The sequence below is a fragment of the Pseudorasbora parva genome, chromosome 21, assembly GCF_024679245.1.
Source record: "Pseudorasbora parva isolate DD20220531a chromosome 21, ASM2467924v1, whole genome shotgun sequence".
Classification (NCBI taxonomy): Eukaryota; Metazoa; Chordata; class Actinopteri; order Cypriniformes; family Gobionidae; genus Pseudorasbora; species Pseudorasbora parva.
Window position 1 is genome coordinate 17,734,397 of NC_090192.1, and position 26,338 is coordinate 17,760,734.

Consider the following 26,338-nt stretch of genomic DNA (forward strand, 5'->3'; position numbering starts at 1 on the left):
AATGATTTGAGTAAACTCGTTCCCTCAATTCAATTGAGTAATGGAGTCTCCCAAAACTTGTATATTTAAGTTCACTTAACTAGGTGCTCACATTCACTGCACTGTAAACCCTAATGTTGTCTTTACTTAAACAAATCAAGTAAACTTGACTAAATATTACTAGTTTAGTCTAAAAACTCAGACATATAAGTTAGTATAACTTATTAACCAACAAAATACATAAACTTAAGATTTCAAGTTGTATGAACTCAAAATCATAAGTAATTAAAATAGCTCACTCTGGTCTTGCTTTGATGTGATTGGCCATGCAAGGAGTTCTGTCTAGCAACAAGAGAACTAATTCACTGATTGGAGGATATTTCCAAAAGGCGATCTTTTTCCCCTCATCTGTTGCTTGTTGCTGATTCAAATTAAGATGGACACTTTTTCATTCTGCACAATCTTAAATTCGGTAAGTAAAAATTTGTAAGTTACTAAACCTAACAAGAATACGTGAACTAACTTATAACCAGATTGACTTTATTTCTGTTTTAATGAAAATAATAGTTTTGTTGGAAGTCACCATGATGGAGACAAGTGTTTGCTTTAGTTGGGCTCTTGACCCTTGATAATGTAATATTAGTGTTTCTCTGGCTACTTTGTGAGACACCTATGTTAAATAACAAAAAGCCAAGAGAAAATATCATCAAGTGATGTTGTTTATTCATTGATGATGAAAATAACATCATCATGTATAGGCAAAATCCCTGATCTTGTGCAGAGTCCAATGCTTTGGATGTCAAAGCAGTTATTAATAGTTCTGAAATATTAATACTACTAGAATAGTTAGACACACACACACATCACTAATCTGCGTATGAATCTCTACAATGGTGACAAAAATCTTTTTACAATGGTGAAAAAAATTCTGATAAACAGATCAACTCTGAACATAAAACAAGCTACAAAAACATCAGAACAAAACAGCAAAAGTAACAGCAAATAGTAAGAATTCAAAGAAAATTTGTTACAATTCAGACGCATAATTTATTCATGCCGCAATGCATGTTGGGACCAATAGGGGAGTTTTGATTGGTTGTACCCAGCATGCTGTACTGAACTTGTGTACCCAGTTTGGTGAACTTAACAATTTAAGTACAGTGAATGTGAGCACCAAGTTAAGTGAACTTAAATATACAAGTTTTAGGAGACTCCATTACTCAATTGAATTGAGGGAATCTGAGTATTCTCAACTTATAAGGGTTTACAGTGTGTACTCAATTGTTAATTTCACCAAACTGGGTACACCAGAAGTTCTGTACACCATGCTGGGTCCAACCAATCAAAACTTCAGCATGCAGCATGAATAAATTATACATCTGAATTGTGACACATTTTCTTTGATTCTTACTATTAGCTTTTACTTTTTCTCTTTTGTTCTGATATTTTTGTAGCTCTTTTTATGTTAAGAGTTGATCTGTTCATCGAATAAAATAAAAAAATTATTGTCACCATTGTAGAGGGATTCTTGATGTCTGTGCATGTCTAACTAATGCCATAGATTTAAACATTTTGTGCACAAAAAAATAAATCATAAATTGTTCAATTACCCCAAGAGTAAAGAATCTCATGGATATTTGTATAAATATTTCAGAACTATTAATAATGGCTTTGACAACCAAAGCATTAGACTCTGCATTAGATCAGGGATTCTGCCAATACATGATGATGTTATCGTCGTCAATGATTAAACAACATCACTTGATAACATTGTCTCCTGACTTTTTGTGTTCTTTCACAAATGTGTCTGACAAACACAAAACATCCAGAGAAACATTATACTATAATATTATACAGTCAAGGGTCAAGAGCCCAACTAAAGTAAACACTTATCTCCATCATGGTGACTTCAAACAAAACTATTATTTCCATTAAAACAGAAATAAAGTCAATCTGGTTAGTTATAAGTTAGTTCACATATTATATGTTTAGTAACTTGCAAATTGTTACTTAGCGATTTTAAGATTGCACACAATGAAAAAGTCTCCATCTTAATATGAATCAGCAACAGAAAAGGACCGCCTTTTGTAAATGTCCTCCAATCAGTGAATTAGTTCTTGTTGCCAGACAGAACTCCTTGAATGGCCAATCACATCAAAGCAAGACCAGAGCGAGCTTTTTTAATTAATTATGATTTTGAGTTCATTCAACTTGAAATCTTAAGTTTATATATTTTGTAGGTTAATAAGTTATACTAACTTATATTTATGAGTTTTTGGACTAATATTAAGTCCAGATTACTTGATTTGTTTAAGTAAAGACCACATTAGGGTTTACAGTGCACTGAGGTGCCTTGATACAGCACTCTGGGAACAGCCTATTCGTTCAGAAATGTATTTCTGTGTCTTTTAGCTCGTTTAGAGAACCTTTTCATGATATGCTAATTTTCTGAGATCGGAGCTGTATCCCAAAATCATCAGTATTAAAACAATAAAAGACCTGAAATATTTCAGTTGGTGTGCAATGAATCTAAAATATATGAAAGTTTAATTTTTATCATTACATTATGGAATATAATGAACTTTTATCACATATGCTCATTTTTTTAGAAGGACCTGTAGGTAGTTACAACATGACATACACGTTTTATCTTTTAACGCCTCCAGATGGCAGTATTTTCACTTAAAAGAAAATGTATTTTAAAGGCCTTCACTCTATTTTAATCTGAAATATTGCATTGTAATGGGAAAACATAGCTTAAAATTGTATAACTATTGCATAGTATCATACAATCCCACCAGAATACTAAATAATAATAAATACATTACATTGATGTTCGAGGAAAAAAGGCTCCTGTCTTTGGCAGTAAAGGAGCCAAGTGTAACTCCAAAATGAAGAGGTTTAGAACACATTTGATAAATCTGTTGAACCATTAATATAATCTGGACTTTATCTAGGATTGTTGGGCCCAAAATCTGCCTTATTCTCTTTTAGTGTGTGGGTGGCCCTTGTTTTGGAGGTCTCCTACAACAGGTTTACATGCATCAAAGGTAAAATAAATTAATATATAAATACATTTTATAATATACATTATTATAAATTATAAATATTTATAATATACATAATTTCATAATATGCATTACACATCATTAAATTTAGGTCCCTGGTGACACGAGCCCCCATGATGAGTCAATGTGCATTCAGGTTGAAGTCCCCACTGGAATAGTAAAACATGTACACACACACACACACACACACACACACACACACACACACACACACACACACACACACACACACACACACACACACACACACACACACACACACACACACACACACACACACACACACACACACACACACACACACACACACACACACACACACACACACACACACACACACACACACACACACACACAAACACACAAAATTGTATGGTTTTCAGTCAGGAGCGATTCTAGGATACATTTAAGAACTAATTCAACATTCCAAAAAAATTATGTAATATGTTGCTTACTTATGTTGTGCAGATCTGGGCTGAGGTTTTGCTCCTTGAGTGTCAGGTTTCACTAACTGTGTTTTTTAATTTGAGTGTGTAAGCAATTGTAAAAAACTGTAAGACACATTTATCAAATCTACTTAAAAGCCATAAATGAGCTTAATCCTGGCTTAGTCTAAACCCTGTCTGCGAAATTGAGTTGCAATGTTTTAAACACTATTATTATTATTTTTTATCTATGTACAGGTCCTTCTAAAAAAAAATAGCATATTGTGCTAAAGTTCATTATTTTCCATAATGTAATGATACAAATTAAACTTTCATATATTTTAGATTCATTGCACACCAACTGAAATATTTCAGGTCTTTTATTGTTTTAATACTGATGATTTTGGCATACAGCTCATGAAAACCCAAAATTCTCAAAAAATTAGCATATCACGAAAAGGTTCTCTAAACGAGCTATTAACCTAATCATCTGAATCAAACAATTAAACACATGCAAAAGATTCCTGAGGCTTAAAAACTCCTAGCCTGGTTCATTACTCAAATCCGCAATCATGGGTAAGACTGCTGACCTGACTGCTGTCCAGAAGGCCATCATTGACAGCCTCAAGCGAGAGGGTAAGACACAGAAAGAAATTTCTGAACGAATAGGCTGTTCCCAGTGCTGTATCAAGGCACCTCAGTGGGAAGTCTGTGGGAAGGAAAAAGTGTGGCAAAAATGCTGCACAACGAGAAGAGGTGACCAGACCCTGAGGAAAATTGTGGAGAAGGACCGATTCCAGACCTTGGGGGACCTGCGGAAGCAGTGGACTGAGTCTGGACTAGAAACATCCAGAGCCACTGTGCACAGGCCTGTGCAGAAAATGGGCTACAGGTGCTGCATTCCCCAGGTCAAGACACTTTGGGCTACAGAGAAGCAGCACTGGACTGTTGCTCAGTGGTCCAAAATACAGATGAAAGCAAATTTTGCATGTCATTCGGAAATCAAGGTGCCAGAGTCTGGAGGAAGACTGGAGAAGGAAATGCCAAAATGCCTGAAGTGTCAAGTACCCACAGTCAGTGATGGTCTGGGGTGCCATGTCAGCTGCTGGTGTTGGTCCACTGTGTTTTATCAAGGGCAGGGTCAACGCAGCTAGCTATCAGGAGATTTTGGGGCACTTCATGCTTCCATCTGCTGAAAAGCTTTATGGAGATGAAGATTTCGTTTTTCAGCACAACCTGGCACCTGCTCACAGTGCCAAAACCACTGGTAAATGGTTTACTGACCATGGTATTACTGTGCTCAATTGGCCTGCCAACTCTCCTGACCTGAACCCCATAGAGATATTGTGAAGAGAAAGTTGAGAGACGCAAGACCCAACACTCTGGATGAGCTTAAGGCAGCTATCGAAGCATCCTGGGCCTCCGTAACACCTCAGTAGTGCCACAGGCTGATTGCCTCCGTCATGGCACGCTGCATTGAAGCAGTCATTTCTGCAAAAGGATTCCCGACCAAGAATTGAGTGCATAACTGAACATAATTATTTGAAGGTTGAATTTTTGTATTAAAAATACTTTTCTTTTATTGGTCGGATGAAATATGCTATTTTTTGAGATAGGAATTTGGGGTTTTCATGAGCTGTATGCCAAAATCTTTAGTATTAAAACAATAAAAGACCTGAAATATTTCAGTTAGTGTGCAATGAATCTAAACTATATGAAAGTTTAATTTTTATCATTACATTATGGAAAATAATGAACTTTAGCACAATATGCTATTTTTTTTAGAAGGACCTGACTGCTTTAGGAGAATTTTGTGTAGTAAAATAAATTTAAAGATCTAGATTTATTTTTAATTTTATTTTAATTTTTAATTTTAATTTCATTTGAATTTTATTGCACTGAAGAATGAACAAATGCCAACACTGATCATGCATACCCTTCTGCAAATGTGCAGTTGCGCCCCTACACCATCCTGTATATTTGACATGAAATTGCCATCCTCTGAAACAAGCTACTAATGGTGAGTATTTGTTCTCCCTAGTTTCATGCAGTATGAACAAATAACACAATACTGTTTGTATCCATCCATTAACATTTAAGTTAATTAATGAATTAAATAATTATATAAAATATACTGTTCATTCATTGTACATCACATCGTAAGCATATGAATAGAAAAATGATTGTTGTTAAATATTTTAAATAATGATCCGATCAAAATTCAAGTGTAAACAGCTTTATATGTAAGTTTTATATTTAATAAAAACATTACGTGTATGTGTAGAGCCAGCCCCTCGCTTCCGTTCTGTGTCTGCTGGTCTGAAACTTCTGCAGCTGGGTTGGACAGGGGGCGGGATTTCAACTTTCAAACACGGCTGGCAAACGCACTCGTCTTCTGCAGTCTTTCTTTATACTTTGTTTGTACGAGTGTTTACGGTACTACACCAGAAGCGGTGTCAAGCTATATTTTAATGTTTCACCACACGGATGTTCGGCGCTTTAATCCCGGCAGAGCTCACTCTCTCTGTCGCTGACTCTGACCTACAGATTGCTGTGCGATTTCAGGTGGTTATGTATCTGTCTGTTATTTCACGCGTCATTTTTTTGTACTCCGGACCTATCTATGCTCTTGTTTAATGACTGGCAGTGTTAATCGGATGGTCCTACTGCACTTGTTTTGATTCAGCGAAATTCTGGAAAAGTAGGTGAGTAGCCAACTTAACTAACTTTAGTACGAAATGTAGCCTATTACATTTCTCATTGTTGTGATTCTCTGTGATGTTTGCTGAAAGTTGCATATTCGTTAATATTGTGTTATCGCAACTCTGTTATTCAGAATACGCTTTACAATGACAATGTTATTTGTTTAAAAACCATGGATAAATGTCAGAGCTGTTTTGTGTGTGGCCATTAAGTAAATGGGCGTATGTGTTGCTTAATTCGACTGAAAACTCAAAGGTCTCTTTTGAAATATTGCCTTTAGATTCTGAGTTCTGGCTGAAATGAGTCTTTTAGTCATTTTTTATGATCGTGCCTATATATCAGTTTGTTTTTATTGTTGAAATTAGATTATATTTCCCCACTGTTTAAATAATCAATTATCCTTTGATTTGTTGTGATTGAGTTTGTGCCATTTCCATCGGAATTCTGCAAGTTGTAACTCAATTCAGGAAACTCCTTGTCTGGTTTATAATAGAAACAAACAGTTCTCATTGAGTTCTAAGTCTTAACAAACAATGATCCCCCCGTGAGATGTTTGGAAAAGTACACAGTTAAACACCTGCAAAAACAAAGGTGAGACAAAAGTGTAAAAGAAAAATTATGTAAGAGGTGTGGAGTTGAGTTGTTGTGTTGTGTTGAACATCAATCAAGGCTATATATATATATATATATATATATATATATATATATATATATATATATATATATATATATATATATATATATATATAGTCTTGTTTTGTGAAAGAAAAGAGCTAAAAATCAAGAGTTTTTGCTTAAAATAAGCTAAATAATCTGCCAATGGGGTAAGCAAAATAATCTTGTTTTCTGTTTGAATTAAGATTATTTTGCTTATTTTAAGCAAAAACTGTATTTTTTCGTTATTTTTCTCCAAAACAAGGCAATTACTTTTGCTTGTCTAGTAAATACTTCTTATTTTAAGAATTTTTATATGTTTGGACTAGAAACAAGATAAAAATACTAAGTAAGAAAAGCTTAATTATAACTTTATAAACTAACCACTGGCTTCGGGTAATCAATCAATCAATCAATCAACTTTATTTATATAGCGCTTTTACAATCACGATTGTGTCAAAGCAGCTTCACAGTGTTAAACAGGATAATATTGCGGCCAAATTAGATTTGGCTGTACAGTCGTACTGGAGTAAACAGTGATGTTATCAGCTTATTTTAATTTATCATATAGCGACAATGTTGGCAGATCCGTATTATAGTTTATAGAATTAAATAAAACCTAATTCATACATTTTATTTGTATAATAAGTTGAATAACTTTAAAGACGGGTAATGGTCGTACACGAGTCGACTTTCGACAGAAGAGTTACCTCTGACCCAATGTATATCGTAGGATGTAGGAGTAGCGTTAGCTTAGGTGAGAGTAGACGGGCTGGGCAACAAACTCAAGCTATCCCGACATTTCTCTTAAATTCTCATTTTAGACTTCTAATTCATGGCTGGTGTTTTGTTTTGCTTTATCCTCTGTGCATCTCTGTTCGTCAATATGTCATACATTGGGCCAGAAGTTACTACACACACGTACAGCCGTTACTGGATGCCAGTGATTGTAATTAATAAAGTTATAAATATGGATATTTTTCTTACAAAAACGCATTGCTTCACAGCAGAAGGCCCTTTTTACCCCCCTGGAGACGTATGGATTACTTTTATAATGGATGGTTGTGCTTTTTTGGGCTTCTAAATCTATGGTACCACTCCTATTATAAAGCTTGGAAGAGCCAGTGTTTTTGTTGTGTTTTGTTGTGCCACCTAGGATGGCTTGAGGATGACTAAATTATGGGATAATTTTCATTTTTGGGTGAAATAAGAGTAAGAACATTTAAGTAGCTTTTATAGACATGCCTTAGAAAAACACATTACAGGGGTACGTTCTTCATACCTCTCTTAATACATCTAAGATGATTTGACAGATCCCAGATAATTTGGTTCTTCAAACAAATTTGCGGATTGGAATAAAATATTTGGATTCAGTTATCTGAGATTACTGCATGTTCTTGTGCTTACTGAAGAGGGCAGATGATCGATACTGGAAACCACGATCAGCAATGCAGTGATTGGATGGAGTCAAGACAACGTAATGACGTAATATAATTAAAAAAGCCACCTGGCAAAAAATGTGATTTTTTTTTTTTAGGGATCCACCGATTGATACCATTTTTTTCAGGGGTGATCCAATCCGGTATTAACAATTCTGAGTATCGGTTGATACCGATACTAAACCGATACCAGTGCAGTTTTGTTTAAAAATTAAATGTAGAATTTCTATACTTCAGTCTCTTGAACTGATAATCACTTGTTTGTGAGTTAAACACAATCTAATCACAATCTGTAACAAAAATACTACTTTACACTAGATGGTGAATAAATTAGATTAGTGAATAATTCAGCAGCAAAAGTTACAAACTACAAAGTCATGAGTGCACAATAGCTGTATAAAATCTAAAATTCTAAAAAAAATGATAATAAGAAAACCATACAAGTGAATAAGTGTAGCTCTAAATCAGGTGGGGGACTCGAGTGACATGACTTGACTTGTCAGACTCCAGTCGCACATTTTAGGACCTGACACTTGCTTGACAATTATTAATAAAAGACTGGACTTGACTTTGACTTGATATTCATGACTTGAGACTTGACTCGGACTTGAGTTAAATGACTCAAAATAACTTGTTTTTGTAAATAAATATTGTTTTTTGAACGCACCGTGACCTAACCATGTGACGCAGCAGGCAAGCAGAGGGCGCTAACGGAGACAGTCATGAATGAACATCCTGCCTACACAATGTTTCCATGGTAATCAGTTACTAACAGATTTCACCGCACACCCATGCCCACCTCGTATTTGCGCTTAGTGTTGCCAGATTGGGCGTGTTCCGGGTCGCGCTGTATCCATCATTTTCAGCAGTGAGTTCAAAATTGCAAAAAATAAATAAAATAAGTAAATAAATAAACCTCTTCACTACGAAACTGTCTAGTGCTGTAAGTTGAAATGTGGTATCTGACTTTTGTTGCACATCGATGGATAACTGCATATTTCTCTTGTTGAATAATTAACTAGTTGTGCTAAAAACGCCTGTGAGCATTTCAATTTTAGACGGCGTAGCGTTGTGTGTGTGTGTGTGATAAAGGAATATCCGCAGAAGTGTTACTAGTATCTTTTTTACAGATTTACAGATTGTTGGTTTCTATATTTTTCTATATAAAGTATTTTCTCTGGCTCTTATTTTCAGTAATTTTACTCAGTTTTTATACTTCTTGTTGTAAACTGTTGACATTGTTTAAGCAAAATGTGTCGGTTGGTCAGTGTTGTGTTTGTGATTAGACGGCTGGGTTGAAGTCACTCCACCATTTCTATGTGTTCTGCATGGCATTTTTATTTCAGTGGTGTAATTAATTTTTTTATCAAAATAAAAAAAAATTATCAGCAGATTTGTTATGTGACAGTATTAAAGGGATAGTTTACCCAACATTTTTAATTTGATGTTCCCTTTCGGGAGGTCTCGAGAATATGAAGTCTCGAGAATATGAAGAAAACTAGTATCTATTTAAAACGCAGTGTGGCTGCACAACAGATATGACAAAGCGAGCTACGCGCTGATTGGCTGTGCTGCGGCAACTGCAGGAACCTATGGCAAAGCGGCTGAGAGAGCAAGCCAATTAAGGGTTGCTGAAAAATTGCCCTGTTTCTACGCAAGATTGATAAATGAGGGCCACTGTCCCTAAACCTACACATGTAAGCAAACTACAACTACGTCATCTGTGCTTGACATTAGAATGTATTTTTTTTCTTAGATGATTATTACACTTTACAACAAATAAATAGCTTTTGTTAAACCGTATTAGTCCTGGTGACCGTTGAGAGTTGCTATGGCATCCGTAAACAAATTCCAGCTGCTGGAGAGGACGGGGTCGACATCTGATGCGGTAGACAAACTGAGAGCTGTGATGATTGCATATAGTGGCACTTCATATCGATTAAGTTGATAACCTGCTGTTTCAAACATTAAGTTAACAATTTATTTTTCCATACAGGCTGTGGCCTGAGTCCTGTTTATGACTGTCAGACTGTTAATGCATTTTTTATTCAAATAAAGTTGTCCTATAACAGACGAACATAAATCCCCCCCAATGTGACGGTTATGTTACGAAACGTCACATTTGACTCACATCATAACCGTCATCACCATTTCTGAAACCGGCACACTCCTAGTGGCATGTAGGCCATTATCTTCACAGTAATGTTAGTTCATTATTATCTTTGTTTAATTGTATTTATTTGACCATTTGTTTGTACATTGTTTCTTTGTTCTTATCGTATGCACATAAAACACAACATTTTTTGGGTAAATGCACTGGTGCATTTAAAAATATATTCGCTTTGTTCAGACATTGCTGTTTATTTTACTAAAGATATTTTACATTTTCAGATTATAAAGCAATGTTAATTATGTTCTTAATTTTTTTTTTCCTATTATAAAAAAAATATAACAAAGAACCGATAAGAATATGATTAAAGTACAGGATTTATAAGCAGTACCGGATTAATAAGCAGGTAAGAGTAGTTATACCGTTAAAACCTTAACTGGGTACTGAAATGGCCAGCCTGCTGCCCAGATCTTTCACAAATGTAAAACATTTGGCACATCATAAAGAGGAAGATGTGACAAAGAAGGCCTAAGACAGTTGAGCAACTAGACAAGAATGGGACAACATTCCTATTCCTAAACTTGAGCAACTTGTCTCCTCAGTCCCTAGACATTTGCAGACTGTTTTAAAAAGAGGAGGGGATGCCACACAGTGTAAACTGTTTTTGAGATGTGTTGATGCCATGAAATTTAAAATCAACTTATTTCCCCCCTTAAATTATCTGTCATCCATGTTGTATTCTGAAAATAATATTGAAATTTGAAACTTCCACATCATTGAATTCTGTTTTTATTCACAATTTGTACAGTGTCACAAATTTTTTGAAATCGTGTTTGTAAAATCTAGAGCCTAATCAAGGTATGTTTACACAGAACAAATAGGCAAGCCCTGCCAATTGCCTTGCATAATGTCTTTGGATGGTTAACAACTTTACATCTGGCATGATGAAAAGACAGTGTTATTGTTTTAAAATGTATTGACAAGACTCAACTGGATTGTATTGAGATTTGAGTAAATTAATGAAGAACAGGAATGCTCAAGAGACCTGAGGCTTGACTTTAAAGATAAATCCTTGACTTAACGCAAATATTGAGTTCTCTTTCAAATCATGTGCTTGAACGGACAAACTCACACGAGAAGTTAGCCTATAAATCTAGACGCACCCTAGCGGCAGCAAATCTAATCTGCCCGCGAGTGTCGTCTAGCAACTCTCAATACTCTTCTGAGCTGTAAACGCCAAACTCTGGTCACGCCAATCACATCGTGTATAGAGTCGGTGGGCGGGGCGTAACATAATAACGACGGCCGAGTTGCTTGCGTGCTTCTAGTAAACACAGAAACTGGCGAACGGCGGGCTTTCGAATGAGCTTTGACCACGACTCTGGAAGACTTGGAGTTAAGCAAGAAAAGAACAAAGAACGGCACTGAAGTCATTCTTAAGAAGGGAAGATGTGTTCGGAGTTTTGCCAACCAGATATGGCGAATGTTTAATCTATCAACGAGCTCCTTTCAAGATATTACTATCGAAAAAAGCAACAATATAGACAATACAGATTTCCTCTCTCCGCGCTTGCCCTGCATACAACTCTGGCAGTCACAACAAAAATCAGTTTTACGAGTGTGCCCTTAAATGCACTGCTAAAGCTAGCACGTGCGCACTAGGGATGTGGGAACTATATTGTGAGAGGAGGGGGGCGGCATTTCCATGGTGACGCGTCATTGCTTGTCACGTGACACACTGCAGCAGAGACAGCGCTGAATGAATGATGATCTGCTTTATGAAATTTTTCCTTTTTTGTTCAGAATATTCACAAATGTGTTAGCTATGGCATGAAATATCTGATATTCCGATTGTCAAATACGTGCAAGTGGAAGAATCTTGTTGTTTAAACACCTTTAACGATCGCTTTAGTTGAGCTGTATGTGATGGGCGCCGCCGTGTTAGTTTGTGCCTCAGACGCAGTTCAGAGAATCGGATCTGTTGGATTTACAACCTCTATGTTAACAACATGTGAATTCATCCATTTCTCCCGAAATACTTAAGAGTAAGTGGCTGGTGAACTGGGAATAGAATAGAGTAAACATTGAAGTTACTTACACAATGGCCCTCATTTATCAAAAGTGCGTACACCAAATTTCCAGTGTACACCTTGCGTACACCCTAACCCAAGGTGACTTTGAGATTTATCAATATGGAAGTTGGCGTACGACATGCTCAAATCCTACGGCAGCTCAGGAGGTGGTGTACGCATGTTTTGAGTTAGTGCGAAAATGAAAAACAATTCCTAACACCACAAAATGCACTGACAAAGATATGCTATATCATGACCCACTGTAAAAAACAACAACAACAGCATAGTAATTATAAACTTTAGTGTTTATTTTTGTGCAACATGGACTTCAATGTTTAATTTGTGTGATACCAAGCATTTGATTTGTAGGCCTGTATTCCTCCAGTGCGCTTTACCTGACGTTTCAGGGTTAGGCCCGGCAGCTGCGTATGGACTGGACCGAAAATAATTCAGACTGACAAAATAATAAAAATTACATTCTTCTTCTTTTAAATAATAATAATAATAATAAAATAAATAATAACGACATTCTTCTTCTAAATAACAATAAGCGTCATTAATAATAAAAAGAATCTTACAAATTAATGTGAATGAATGGTAGGCTACTCCACATCACATCATCACATCGTACACCCCAATACATGTGCTGTGATACGAAATTAAATGCTAATTGTTTCAAAACATGTTCTGTAAAATAATGCATTGTGATAATTTCTCATCCAAACAGCTATTTAAACTGCTGGAGTGCGCTTCTCAACCCCCACACTAACAGTAGCTACTCGTAATTTGGGTCCACAATATATAGGGGCGTGTTATTCTAATGATGATCGTTTCATAAATCAGGCGGTGAGAGGAGTGTAAGCATAATCTTACGCCAACATATACACCCGTTTCTACGCAAGATTGATAAATTAGGGCCAGTGTGTGTATCTGATATGAATAAAACGTGTCGAATTATAATGAAAAGGATTATTATTACCTCTTCCATAGCCATCAGTGTGTATTTTACAAACTCTAAATGTATAGTTTTTTTTTTTTAGTACTTATGTGAATTTATATGTTTGAAACCTAAAATAAACAGTATGTGGTTGAAAACACTGAAAAGTTGTGATGTTATGACAGCTCTGAGCACGCCTGTCTCTGGCTAAATTCAACATTTGGATTTAGCAGTTGATCACGATGCACTTAATCATACGCTCCAGAGACAAGCCTAGACTGATTACACCTGTGTGATCGTACGTGCGAAAGGCTTAAAAACTACATTTTCTGACACAAATTTTTGAAATGTAGGCTTAAATCGTTTTATTTTTCGGAGAAATGCTTGGTTTTCAACGAACACGTAGTCATATTGTATTGTATAGATATCGTGATATCTGGCATGGAAATCGAGATATAATTTTTTTCCCATATCATTCAGCCCTAGTGCAGTAGGAGTTTGAAAGACAACTGTTTATCCCGCTTCTCGGATTGAGCCCTGTCAATGGTGAGTTTCCAGACCAAACATCTTGATGTGGGTCTGGCTTGTTAGGCAAACAAGAATTATGTCAACATGTCCATCTTGATCCAAGCAGACATACAGGTCCTTCTCAGAAAATTAGCATATTGTGCTAAAGTTCATTATTTTCCATAATGTAATGATAAAAATTAAACTTTCATATATTTTAGATTCATTGCACACTAACTGAAATATTTCAGGTCTTTTATTGTTTTAATACTGATGATTTTGGCATACAGCTCATGAAAACCCAAAATTCTCAAAAATTTGCATATTTCATCCGACCAATAAAAGAAAAGTGTTTTTAATACAAAAAAAGTCAACCTTCAAATAATTATGTTCAGTTATGCTCTCAATACTTGGTCGGGAATCCTTTTGCAGAAATGACTACTTCAATGCAGCGTGTCATGGAGGCAATCAGCCTGTGGCACTGCTGAGGTGTTACGGAGGCCCAGGATGCTCCGATAGCGGCCTTACTGTGCATTCACACCGCCGGCGGCGAGAGCGTCAAGCTGGCCGGAAGTCATTCATTTTCAATGGGAGCCGGGCGGCGAGCTCCGGCGAGAGCGGCGCGGCGCGTCTTGGACGATTTGGGCGTCGAGGAGAGTTGAAATCAGCTCAACTTTATGGTAATGAGCTATGACGCGGTTCGGCGGCAACAGGCGGCAACCAGTCAGAATGTAGAAGTGCTCCGCTTGAGAGAAATCCAGAGAACGCAGGCCTGTAAACTTTGGTTCCGACCACATTAGTTCCCAAGCAATTTGTAGGAGAGGTTGATCATTGCTGTGCGGGTTTCCCTATCATTTATGACAAGATCATTCATAGTGATGTGTAATTTGTTAAGAAGTCGCGCAACACTATTTTATAGGCGCTAGAACGCTCGTTGTTCAGCGGGTGTGCAATTAATTCTTACTTTCACATTTAAACGATTTCATGAAGTTAATTTATACCCTACTTGTGGTCAGTATATCCATCAACATGCTTGTTTGATTTGCGGCCTCTTTAAATACAGTTTAAAAAAAGAAAAAACATTCGATCTACGTCAGAGCGGCAGCACGTCCACGGAGCTTTCTACAGCGTCGTTGTCAGGGCGGCAAGAGCGAATTTTGACGCTCTCGCCGGCGGCGGTGTGAACGCACGGTTAAGCTCATCCAGAGTGTTGGGTCTTGCGTCTCTCAACTTTCTCTTCACAATATCCCACAGATTCTCTATGGGGTTCAGGTCAGGAGAGTTGGCAGGCCAATTGAGCACAGTAATACCATGGTCAGTAAACAATTTACCAGTGGTTTTGGCACTGTGAGCAGGTGCCAGGTCTTGCTGAAAAACAAAATCTTCATCTCCATAAAGCTTGTCAGCAGATGGAAGCATGAAGTGCTCCAAAATCTCATGATGGCTAGCTGCATTGACCCTGCCCTTGATAAAACACAGTGGACCAACACCAGCAGCTGACATAGCACCCCAGACCATCACTGACTGTGGGTACTTGACACTGGACTTCAGGCATTTTGGCATTTCCTTCTCCCCAGTCTTCCTCCAGACTCTGGCACCTTGATTTCTGAATGACATGCAAAATTTGCTTTCATCCGAAAAAAGTACTTTGGACCACTGAGCAACAGTCCAGTGCTGCTTCTCTGTAGCCCAAAGTGGCTTGACCTGGGGAATGCTAGTCCATTTCCGTCACACGCCTGTGCACGGTGGCTCTTTTTCCTTCCCACAGACTTCCCACTGAGGTGCCTTGATACAGCACTCTGGGAACAGCCTATTCGTTCAGAAATGTATTTCTGTGTCTTACCCTCTCGCTTGAGGGTGTCAATGATTGCCTTCTGGACAGCAGTCAGTTCAGCAGTCTTACCCATGATTGCGGTTTTGAGCAATAAACCAGGCTGGGAGTTTTTAAAATCCTCAGGAATCTTTTGCAGGTGTTTAGAGTTAATTCGTTGATTCAGATGATTAGGTTAAATAGCTCGTATTAGCCCCTTTCACACTGCACGTCGGACCCGCAATATTCCCGGAACATTGCCGGGTCGCCTTCTGTGTGAAAGCAACCACATCCCGGGATTGATTACCGAATTCGACCCGGGTTGGGGACCTAGTAATATTGCAGTATTCGACCCAGGACGAGCGCTGTGTGAACAAAAGCCGAAACTAATGCCGCAACGTGTACGTAGTTATCGTGCGACTCCTAGAGCTTGTTTTTTTAATAATACAACCCTGCAGTGCCAGAAATGTGTGCAAACTGAACGCAAGTCGAGACCACGGAGCTCCTTACTATCCGCGCTGAAGCTGAGATCGCTCGCCATTAAACGTCACATCCGGATGTCACGTGTCAACTCGACCTGGGACCGTTACGGGTCGTGTGTGAAAAGTGCACATATTACGGTTTTTCGCTGGCAGTGAGAATGAACCAAATCTAGCGACCCGGGAACAAATGCCGGGTCGCATTATCCGTGTATTTGCCGGAATTGCAGTGTGAAAGGGGCTTTAGAGAACCTCTTCATGATATGCTATTTTTTTGAGATAGGAATTTTGGGTTTTCATGAGCTGTATGCCAAAATCATCAGTATTAAAACAATAAAAGACCTGAAATATTTCAGTTGGTGTGCAATCTAAAATGTATGAAAGTTTAATTTTTATCATTACATTATGGAAAATAATGAACTTTATCACAATATGCTAATTTTTTTAGAAGGACCTGTAGTCTGTGTATGGCTTCAGTGAACTTTATACTCTCAACTTCGTCGAGAAAGACCACGACTATCCTTGCATTAGGTCTTAAAGGGGCAGGCCTTTACTGCTCTCTGTTTAATAAAATAAAAAAAGATATGGACCACTCACTGTTCTTGATTTAGCTTTTAAGTTTAATAAGGATCATTTTTTTTTAATTTAAACCGTTAAATATATTTTACATTTGATTACTTTATCCCATTTCTCTACCTAAAAACTAATGTTAGACCTACCTGAAAAACCTGAACCTTTCTTTTATTAGTATCTTTGCTCAATAGTATTTATTTGTACTGCTGCTGGTATTTAAGTTATTTGTCTTATTTCTTTAATTTTTTCTATTATTTTTTCCCTGAGCATAGCAAATGCCAATCTGTACTGTTACACCCCTCTAGCGTAACTTATGCAAGGGGGTGCCCCAACATTTTGAAAATTTTCAAAGGGTGCCATGACTAAAAAAGGTTGGGAAACACTGGAATAGACAACAGCTTCCCTATACAGGTATTTGCAGCAATATTTGGTAAACAGTAGAGCATAGTATGCATTGATTATTACATCAACCGCATTTACAGTGTCATGTTAAAATGGAGAGTGTTATGCTCTTCTTGTATTTAGCCCGCAGATATTCCTTACTATCATAGTCAAATATGACCGTACACCATAACTATTTTTCAATAAAATAAATGTTATTTAATAAACTATATTTTAGTTTAGTTATATTTATTTAATATTTTGAGATCTTTTGGTACTAATTACTATTTGTCCAATACTTATGGTCCATTAATGACCACTTAAAATATATTTTTTTCTAATATTTATATTATTTATATTACAATTAGTGTAGTAATTAATTAAAATTTAAAGAGAATTCCAATGCAAAGAGGCAAATTAGTCATTTTGTGGCAGGAAAAATCATTTTCATTTGTAATGCCATTACCCACGAAGTGGCTGTATGGCTCTTTAATAAATAATATTCAAGTTGCTTAAGTATTGCAGATCATACTTACTTATTTGTAGGTTTGACATTTGAATACATGTTAGACATTGTCAAATACTAGATTTCTTTAAATGTGAAATTTTAAAACGTTAATCCCCCAATTAATATTATAAGTAGCTTTACTGTCACTTTTGATTTATAATTATTCGTTTTTTTTATTTCATATAATTATTTATCTCTATATTTATATACAGTATGTATTATTCCCATTGTCTGACTGATACGCTTCTCTAACCACTATTTATGTCTGTATTACTCTTATATTAAGAGTTCCTTAGTAAAACTTGCTTTCATGAGTTTTGTGAATAGGTTTTAAGATAACTTATATATGAACTCTTCAGAAGACTACTAGTCATAAGATAACATTCTTTGTAAATATGGCCCTGGTTCCTGCAAATCATGATTTCAATGCCTGAGGAGAACTGCCAAACTTGAACATGTTCCAACAGAGCTGAAGAGCTCATGATTCTCCTCTTCTCTTGTTTATTTTGATCCATGTAAAAGGAGAGGTGGACAGGAGCCTCCATGTTTTAAGGTGGTGAAATCAGTTTTGCGGGCAGGTTGACCTGCTGTCTTTCATGGAGAGGTCAGTTGTAGGGGTGTACAATATTGACCAAAAATTACTTTATTTTGTGGAATTTTGTTGATAACAATAATTAGAAGATATTTTGCCTTTAGTGTTATTGTGCCTTGTAAGTTTTATGACTCCAGTGGATGATGTACTGAAAGCTTTTAAAATTCTTCATATTATGTGTGGTGGTTTGTTTACAGCAGTGACAGATATTAACTTCTCCAATAAGTTTTTATTTTATTTTAGCCTGTTATGGGTATTTTTCGGCTGCCTTGTTTGCTGCCACATTTTTAACAAGTTACATATCAAATATTTGAAGAGGTACACTACAACCTATAAAACAAGTTTTCGTACTCTTGGTGTGTCACTCGGATTGGACCTTTTTAGATAAAAGGTTTGTTGCGTTGGCTGGAACTGATCAACCGCATATTTTGCAGACTGTCTAAGCCACTTTGTACAGAATATGTTTTTGCATTTTACTGCGCTCCTTTTCCATAGTTTTCTTTTTTTTCTTCTTTTTTTTTTAACGCCGTTATAAAATTGAGGCTACACTCAAGTTAAAAGTTGTTCAACTTTTAAAAACATATCTCAAGAGCTCACTTTTTTGTTGATGTCTCACTGATTTCCCCCCATTTTTTTCTGCAAAAATGTGTTTTGTTAGCCTGGATGCCAGCCGAACTTATCCCCGCCCACAACATTTTTAGGAGGGGCAGTTCGGTCTGGCATTGCTCCATAGAGGAGTAATTATCTCCGAACAGAAACTGTTCGGACCAATGAAATCATCAGGGCGGGCTTTAGACGACGACGGACAGATGATCAACAGTAACGTAATCATGCACGTCATCAAAGGAGCTTGGATTATATTTACTCGAATCCTAAATGGAGAGCTTTTTTGTATATGCATTCACCTTCATAATTTCTCTCAAAGATGATGTCATGTTGGGTAAGTATTCTGTGTATCAATAAATTCTTTTATTTTTTTACAACACCGGCAAAGATCGTTTATTCCAGCGCTTGTGCAGACAGGGTTGCCAAGTTTTTAAAACAAAATCCGCCAACAACTAGCCCTAAACAATAGCTTCTCGGGGGGTTCTCCGGGGGAAAAATGGCATTTGGGGGGTAAAATGTGTGTTATTTTGTCAAGGTTGCCTGCTAAAATTCGCACTCATGGGTCTATATATCACATAATAGTCGCTTCAACCCTTGGACATAGAAAACAACCGCGGAAAAAAACGTGGACTTGGCAACACAGTGCAGTTTAGCTCTGTCTGTTGACATTTGATTGGTTTGCTCCATTGGGCTGTGATTATGAGGCGTGTTTCAACCGAACCAGGAAAGACATCAATTGGATAGACCTACAAAGGTCTATCCAATTTATGTCTTTCCTGGTTCGGTTGAAACACGCCTCATAATCACAGCCCAATGGAGCAGTTTCAGACTCATATTCTGGCTAGAATTGAGTATGACCACGTCAGGCTAGTGTTTTGTGTTAACCCACCCTTAATTTGAGCCCAAACCACCTGTAGTTGTGTTTATTTGTAGTATGTAAAAGCCTGCTAGGGGAATCCATATTGAATAAAAATGTTCAAAGCTTATTATCAGTTTCAACATAAATTTTATCGTGATCTCAATATGATATTGTATATATTCCCCAGCCCAATAGCTTTTACCAAACAAATGAAATCAGCATCTGCAAAATCTGTCTCATTGCATTGCAGTCACAGAAGCTAAATCTAAAAGTTGCATTTAGATTTACAGAATGTTTAATGCAGCTCAGAGATGATGAGTGTATTTAACCTGCAGTTACTATTGCATAAATACTATTTTGAGATTGTTTAAAAATAAAATGTTAAATATTGAAATGACATTTTTAAAAATGAAGTGGTACTGTAAATATTAGACCAAAACATACCATTGAAAGAAGTTTCTTCTGCTCAAGTCTGCATTTATTTAATCAAAAATAGATTTTTTTTGTTATATTGTGATATATTACAATTTAAAATATTAGTTTTTAAATGTATTATACTTTAAATTATCATTTATTTCTGTGATGCAAAGCTGAATTTTCAGGATCGTTACTCTAGTGTCACATGTGGCATCTAGTCTATCACATGATCCTTCAGAAATCATTCTAATATTCTGATTTATCATGAGTGTTGGAAACATTTCTGCTGCCTAATATATTTGATGAATAAAAGGTTCAAAAGAACTGCATTTATTCAAAATAAATATATATTTTCAAATAATATAAATCTCCTTTACTATACACTTTTTTTTTATCAATTTAACATCCTTGCTGAATAAAATTATTGATTTATTTAAAAAAAAAGAAAAAAAAGACTGACCCCCAATTACTGACCAGTAGTGTATATTGTTGTTACAAAAGAATTCTATTTTTAAAACATTTGCTTTTTTTTTTTTTTTTTTTTTTTTTTTTTTACTTTTTATTCATCAAAGTATTATAAAAAAAGAATAAAAAAGTTATGAAAAAATATTGAGCAGCAGAACTGTTTACAACTTTGAAAATGAATCATATTAGAATGATTTCTGAAGGATCATGTGACACTGAAGACTGGAGGAATGATACTGAAAATTCAGCTTTGCAACACAGAAATAATTGATCATTTAAAGTATAATAAATTGAAAAACAATTATTTTAAATTGTAATATATGACAATGTTAAAAAAAAAATCTGTATTTTTGATCAAATAAATGCAGGCTTGATGAGCAGAAGAAACTTCTTTCAAAAACATTACAAATAGTAATGGGTCCAAACTTTTGGCCTGTACTGTATATATAATGTTAAAAAAATATTTTAAGGATTGATTTATTCAGTAACGAAATGCTGCAGTGTATTGCTGCTCGAAGATGCAAAACAGCTCTGCTGTCTGTGGCTTTGATTGAATCTATTTTTGTTGGCGAAATAGAACAAAAACAGGCAATATGGTGTCTAAAATGTAAGTCACTCAACTCTTTTCCTGCCAAACACTGAATTTTGCATTATTTGTGAGAAAACGCTTCCCCACTAAACACGGAATTTTCCATGTTACCACTGTTAAACGCTAGGGGGGGGGGGGGGGGGGCGGTATTACGCATCTTCTGAATGAGTACAGAATCTCTTAACCATTGACTGTAAAAAAAAAAAATGGACGTAGTGTCCGTGACGTCACCCATAGGACTCTGAAGTGCAGTTTTGAAGTGTTCAATATAGATCAACAGAAAATTGTCAAAGAGGCAGGTCGTGGGCGGAGCTGAGGTGATGGTGACAAACAGACAGCAGATAAATGGCTATCCACCTGTTAATCCCACACCCTTAGTTAAGCAGAACTTTAAGGCTTACTATAATGTAAACGAATGAGTTATAAAAAAATAAAAATAAATCACCCCCTCACATTTGTCATGAAAGACAAAATTAGTCGTATAGACCAAAACCACAATTTGTACCAGCCTGTAAACATGTTTTTTTTGTTTGTTTTTGTTTTTTTCTGCTGTAAAGTTGGGCATTTTAACATGGGGCACAATGAGATTCTGCTCCCTTCTGGAGCCTGCCCTAGTGGCCAGTCGATGAATTGCAGTTTAAGTCACTTCCATATTGGATTCAAGAGAAACTACGGGAGGTTGCTGCTTGATCAAAACACACATGAGGAAGACGCAGTAAAACAAGCCATCGCATGTATGCAGATGCATATGTAAAACAACGTGATCATCAACATCTAACATCATATAAATCAAAACTGCCTATTGTTACTGAATGAAATGTGGATCCAGGACAATCTACAGGACTGTGCAAGCATTAGGGGTGTTTGATCATCACTCTGTCACTCCGTCCACACGAAGCCAGAGCTTTTTGTATCCAATCTTTTTTTCCCCCTTGTTTCAAGAAATATCTGTGTCCACACGAGAGCTATGAAAACGACTCAAAGCGATGAAGTATGTATGCCAGACCAGTGTGTGGCACTGTAATTCTCCCACAGAAATATACTAAAAACAGAGAAAAAGAGTTATGGATAGAAGGGGTAAAGCAATGGTTGGAAGTGAGGCACAATCGCACAATAAAATAACAATAAATTAATTTGTTACTTAACAGATGTGTTTTATTAACGCCTACACCTACCCCGACCCTAAACATACCCTTACACTAATGCAAATACGGTAATTAAATGACGTGATATTGATGTGCGCATGCCCGTAGTTGTATCCCTTAACTCTTTCACCGTGCTGGACGTAGTGTGATGACATCACCGTTTTGCAAAATATATGGATTGGCTGTACACATGAAAACGGATTGTCATTTTCAGGTTTATCCACTTTCAAAAAAATATCAGATTCATGCTTCCAAAACGCCGGATCCGTGTGGACGAAACGGTGATACGGTACAAAATTGATTCGTAACTAAACGCGTCTCTGTGTGGACGGGGCCGGAATCTGATTTGGATGTAGTCTTTCACAAAAATGGGATTTCTCAGCTTTTTGTTCAAAATGTTGCATTTTTTTTATTTTTATTTTTTATGAAACTTATCCATATTCAAGTGTTGATAAAAACGGAATGCATGAAGCTATTTTATTTATTTATTGATATATTGCATGCTCAGATATTCATAAAACTAAATATTATATGGGCTATTACAAAACCCTGGTGGTGGCTGGCAACTTTTTTTTTTAAAACATTGATTGGCGAGAAAGTTAAAATTAACTTCTTGATTATTGAACTGTTGTATAAAATCAGTATCACTTTTGCATTTGCTCATTCATCTGCTATAAATGTAAAACTTATATGGTATCTTAAAATATTTTTTATTTTTTTAAAGCTATGTGCAAGCTGCAAGCACAGACAGTTAAGTTTAATCAGCCTTTCTTTTTATTACATAATAAGCATCAAACAAACACTATAGTTATAATTATTCACAGTGATTAAAGATTTTCAAAGAAAAGATTGAAAAATCATTATTAACGGTGACCTGACATCTCTCTTAATCTCTGTCGATCTGCTGCTCCTCCATGACCCACCTTTCCATTTCCTGGCTAGTGACAGTAATGGGTGTTAGGAAGTTCCCCACAGTAAATATTTACACATGCTCAAGCTTTTTTTTCTTTCTTTTTTTCTTTTTTACACTGTTTTGGATCAGGAGCTGAAGAGTCTGGGCCACACTGAGCAGAGAATTTTAACTAATACACTTTGAATGTTAATAATGGAATGTAAATAGGAAAATGCAAAAATTACATGTTTTAAAATTGTATGCCATTTTGCACATCCATAAAAAGAAGAGCTTATGAACGCCCTGTGTATTTAGGGTCCATCTTTAGGTCTTTCTTAGTACAATATGGTAAATGTTTTGTATGGCAGAGAAAACAATAAAGTGTTTTTTTTTTTTTTTTTTTTTGCCTTGGATTGTGGTGGTATGGCAGTTGATAATGTTTATGTGAGGAAAACAACCTTTTTTGTTGTTTTAGAAGTCACGTTACATATTTTAGAAGAATGTCCCCTGTATTACTTTTATTCACATAATATTACAACTTTATGCATAGAGATGCACTGATACCATTTTTTTTCATAACCGATCAGATTCTGATACCCATTAGGGAAATATCAGCCGATACCACTGCATTTTTCTTTTTTTACTGACTAGTAGATGTATGTTTTTTTTTGTGTTAAAAATAGAAATCACAAATCTTCCATGATTCTGAACGGTGATGTCATCAGCTCATTTCAATTTATATATGTATATTTATATATTCATATTGCGACTGTGCGCAGATCAGTAATGTAGTTGATACAGTTAATTTAGTAATTGAGTTTATTTGGATATTTAGTCGAAAACGTAGTGTCCCCAACGGAGCAAGCCAAGCCAATGGCAACAGTGGCAAGTAACCAAAACTCCACCTGGGCAGCATTAACACAAATGACTGATGTAACATTAACATTTGCAAAACAAATATTGCTCCATTATTTATCTTTACTCAAAGTATTTAGAATGTCAGACATTCTTTATTAACTTTATGTAATAGTGGCACACAGCTGATTTGCAGTTGTATTTCAAGACAGTAATAACATGAGTTAGTCTGTAAGATGACCAAGTCATCTTAGAGAGTTTTAGCAAGCTTACTGACCGTCGTAACTGAACACTCACTGTTTGATTGCTCAATGGAGAATAACTGACAGCCACGACAGGAAAGACTCTGCCAGCTACATAAAGTTCTGTCAACTACATAAATATTTGTCTGTCCCTCAGATTCAAGCTATCAAATGGCTTGAGAAAACTTGGAATAGTGCATGAAACCTTTTATGATGCTTTATGATGCGTTTGCCTTTTGTAGAGCTTAACCGTAACAACCATGAATGCACACAATATCGGATTTGGATCAGACCTGTGATAACCGATCTGGAAAATATTGCAGTATTGGATATACGATACTGAATATTGGGAGATTCTCAGAAATCATTTATTACTTTAACTAGCTGTTGTGTGACTAATTGACCATCCTGCCCATCTCTGATGTCAGATGTGGTTGTTAAAGGAGTCTTGTTGAGTGTTGATTCACAGCCAGTGAACATCAGGGTCATGCTGATAATACTGTGAAATGCAGGATATGCTGTAATGTTTGTACTGTAATTTTGCACTTCCCTATCTCAGTGCTTTAAAATTCACCGTTAAAATATGAGAAGTCAACCGGTTTCAATGATTTGTAGTTGATTGTGTGGTAATATGCAGCCCTGGTGGTTTTGTTCTTGTGTACTTTTAAATAAAGCATCATCCATCTTCTGATGTCATAATGTCACACAGTTTACAGCTGTATACAAATACACCCGTGTTTTTCAAACGCATCCATATTTTTTTCAAGTGGTGCTGTGTTCAGTGTATTCCTTACATGTGTTTGAGCATCTAAATTTAGGCTAAAGGACCTTTTTTCAGAAGTTCCTTGCTGTGCTGACAAAATAGTATGTGGAAAGATGTGTGGAAAGCCAACTAAATGCCTGAGCTCATTTAGTTGTTAACAATGTGATTTTTATCCCATAAGGTATGCTCTCACACATTGGTGTGTGTGTGTCAGATCACAAGTTCGTATTCTTTATATCTCCCTCTCTTTCTCAGTCTATCTCCTCTCTTCAATCAGTCTTCCACATGGTCTTGGGACACCCCATGACTGAAAATACAAAAGCATTATTTTATTTACTGCTCCTGTTTCATTTTCATAAATAATTTCCTATTCTCTCTCCCTTTCTCCCTCGCACAGACTATTTCTGAAGAGTCTCTAGTTTTCAGGCTTGGAAAAAAATCTTTGCTGAGTGAGCTGGAAAACCTGTCTGTAAAACAAATGAGCTGGAATGCCACGATGAATCAGTTCAGCTCTGGCCGAGGTGAAATCCCACGTAACATACAGCTCTGTGTAATATATTGGCTGAGTGCCATATTAAAACAAGGCCTGTTATCTTTCTCCCTGCTCTTGTTGCTTGTCACAATTCATGCTTATCCAGTGAAAAATAATCTGACAGGGATATGTTTGTGATCGCTTAGTGAAATGAGGAAGAACACAGAGGCAATATGCCCTAATGAGGTGAAAGCCACATTGACTTTATTTATTTTTTTCATGTCTGACTTGTCAGGGACTGTAGCGAACAGGACAGTACCCTACAAGGACAGGAGTCAGCCAGTGTCTTCCTCTGTAGTGTTATCACAGTGTCTCTGGGTGGATGTACATGTGGCTTATACCTAGTTTGAGGGGAAAATGTCTTCTTAAACCTCTATGTAGGTTTACTGTTCAGTTTAAGAAACATTTTAAGAAACACTCAGTTTCAGTCAAAGTGGTGACGTCCTCAAGCGTGGAGAAACCCATGGCTATCGATCTCAGCTAATATATATATATATATATATATATATATATATATATATATATATATATATATATATATATATATATATATATATATATATATATATATATATATATATATATATATATCGATAGCCATGGGCATATATATATATGATCCAGAATCAAATTCGGAGGCTGAAATAAATTGAACAGGAGAAACAGCAACAGGAGGACGTCTGTCTCTGTGGTATGTACTGTATTTAGTGGCCTGTCAACATTTGTGTGTCTTTAC

General features: G+C 36.2%; 1 protein-coding gene across 1 annotated transcript in view; it reads left to right on the forward strand.

The window, feature by feature from the left end:
• The first annotated feature begins 5,816 nt into the window (after window positions 1-5,816).
• Window positions 5,817-26,338, forward strand: part of LOC137055694 (supervillin-like) — a 64,532-nt gene continuing 44,010 nt past the window's right edge. Inside the window, exon 1 of the mRNA XM_067429577.1 lies at window positions 5,817-6,173. The gene's annotated coding sequence lies outside the window, so the exon portion shown is untranslated. The remainder of the gene's footprint in view (window positions 6,174-26,338) is intronic.